This window comes from Furipterus horrens, unplaced genomic scaffold (genome assembly GCF_987537825.1).
Source record: "Furipterus horrens unplaced genomic scaffold, mFurHor1.1.pri manual_scaffold_17, whole genome shotgun sequence".
NCBI classification, from domain to species: Eukaryota; Metazoa; Chordata; class Mammalia; order Chiroptera; family Furipteridae; genus Furipterus; species Furipterus horrens.
Genome location: NW_028327187.1, coordinates 39453310 through 39456290, shown reverse-complemented (window position 1 = coordinate 39456290; position 2981 = coordinate 39453310).

Here is a 2981-nt window from a genome sequence, read left to right as displayed (position 1 = left end):
CAAATGAAGTCTGTAGTTTAATGTTATTGTACCAATATTAATTTCCTAGTTTTGACCAGTGTAATATGGCTTTTTACAGGGTGAGGCAAAGGTAGGTTTACAACTGTGAGTACACAAAACACAGTTTATTCTTGCATTATTATTTATTAATTATTGTATTATTTTCCATAGAACTGTAAACCTAGTTTTGCCCCACCATGTATATATTAGTCTGCTAGGACTGCTATAACGAAGTACCAAAGACTGGGTAGCTCAAACTATAGACACTTATTTCTCACAGTTCTGGATACTGGGAAGTCCAAGATTAGGGTGCTGGCTGATTCAGTGACAGCTCTCTTCTAAGAGAGAGACTGAGAGAGGCAGGAAGAGACAGGAACAGAGAGAGAGATACAGAGAGAGACAAAGAGACAGCGAAAGACAAGAGTGAGACACAAAGACAGTGCCCTCTTCTGAAGGCACTATTCCCGTCATGCAGGTCCCATCCTCGTTACCACATCTAAACGTAATAACCTCCCAAAGACCCATCTCCAAATACTATTACAGTGGGGGTTAGGGCTCTAACATATGAATTATGAAGGGAGGGTACAATTCAGCCCGCAGCATTATATCGTATCGCATATCGGCAGCCGTCCGTCTCGAGAGACGATGGTGTAGCTTCTTAAGAGTCTATCTGCACCGCCAAGAATGGCTGTGCAGTCCAACTCGGGAGTGACACGGTATCTGTCTCCTCCCGTGTTGTATCGACATCTTGTGATGACGCTGGAGTGTCCTCTCCAGTGAAGCTGAAGCTACAGAGCCTGGGCAGGGTGATATGGAGGGTCTGCTGTTGCCCATGCAGCAGACCCCCCCTCTCTTCGCAGCTGAAGGGTCCAAGGGAAAGACGGAGTCAATACAGCTTGGCTTCAGGTGCGCCGCAGGAGTTGCCGGTGTTGACTACAACGTCAAACCGCCTTAGGGACTCCGGCTCCGGATTTTCTGTCGGGGTTTACTCCCTTAGTCTTTCCCCTGAAGAGGTATGCCGCAAGGCAGCGGAGGTTTTTTGGGGTCAGAGTTTTCCTTCTCTGATGTGCCCTGACTGAAAGATCGAACCAGCGACACTTAGCTCGCAGGCCGACGCTCAATCCACTGAGCCAAACCAGCCAGGGGCAGCAGCATTATATAAGATGTTAATATTAGGGGAACTGGAGTGAAGAGTATACAGGAACTCGCTGTACTATCTTTGGAGATTTCTATAAATCTAAAATTATTCAAAGATTTTTTTTAAGTGAAAAAAAATAAAGGTAAGAAGAGTTAAAGGTGCTGGTGAGGATAATTCAGATAATCACTGGTTAAGGCTGGGTTAAAAGGAAGAGAGATGGTGATATAATTGCAATACTGGGAAAAACAGGAGGATCAAGATTATATGAAGTTTAAAAACAGCTTTAAGCCCTGGTTGGTGTGGCTCAGTGGACTGAGCATCCACCTGTGAACCTACAGGTTGCTCTTTGGTTCCCTGCCAGGGCACATGCCTGGGTTGCGGGCCGGGTGCTCAGTTGGAGCCATGCAGAGGCAACCCATGGGCGTTTCTCTCCCTCTCTTTCTCCCTTCCTTCCTCTCTCTCTCTAAAAATAAATAAATAAATTCTTTAAAAACTAAATAAAAACAGGTGTAGTCCACAATCAGTGATATTTTTTATTTCCCTTGAAGAATACAGAATATTAAAAGCTCAAGTGCAGTGGAGTGTGCTTCATTAAAATTGAGTAAAGAAGAGTAGTTTGGTGAAGAAGCAGAATAAAATGTCAGAGAAGTAAAAAAAGGGAAGACTTTTCCTTGAGAAAGGGAGGTGGTCCACAACTAGTGGTCGACACCAGCTAGTTTTTTCAAAGCATCTCAATTTCTCTTAAACAATAAAATTACATTTCCAAATGTCAGTGGAAACATTTTATAACATTGTACTATTTTGTCACAGTTGATCATTTAAAAACAAAAAAATAGAACAAGATTGAAATTTCAATACAACTCTTTATACTAACATTAAGCACTGTAGTTGCTGCTAAAATACAAATAAAGACAACAGAGAAATTATGTCATTATTTTAATAATTATTTAAATATTAAAGAAGAAAACATGATGAAGAGCACATGCTTGTTTGCAATTTTCTTTACAGTGCACTTTACTTGATTTCTCAAAATGAAAATGCAATTTGTTCCCAATAACATCTTTACATTTTAAATCTCACATGAGAAGTAGTTCAGCATAATTGCATAGTCAGATTTCTGGCTTCATCCTTCACTGGCTATGGGAACTTGGGAAACTCAAACTGTTAGAGCCTCAGAGTACACATTTGTAACATTATAACAATAGACAGTACAGTAGCTCCCCCCTCCACCCCCCAGTCCTTTATCTGTGGTTTTGCTTTCTGTGGCTTCAGTTACTCATGGTCAACCATGGTCTGAAAATATTAAATGGAAAATTCCAGAAATAAACAATTTATAAGTTTTAAATTGATGCTGTGCTGAGTAGTGCCCTACAATCTTATCCACACTGTAAATACTCCTCACCCATCAGTCTCCTAGTAGCTGTCTCAGTTATCGTATGGACTGTCAAGGTATCACAATGCTTATGTTCAAGTAACCCTTATCTTACTTATTTATTAATGGTCCCAAAACACAGGAGTAGTGATACTGGCAATTTAGATATGCCAAGAGAAGCTGTAAAGTGTATGTATGCATGGGAAAAACATAGTATATATAAACTTCAGACATACACTGGGGGTCTTGGAATGTGCCCCCACAGATCAGGGGGATGGCTACTGTAGTTAAATCTCTCATGACATTATCTTCATATTTAAATTAAGTTAATACCTATGAAGTGCTTTTCATGGCACTTGATACACAGTAAGTACTCAATAAAAAGTAGCTAGTATTATTATAATTATTACTATTTTTCATGATTACAACTAATAAAATAATCAAGATAATTACCATTCAAATCTAAAAACA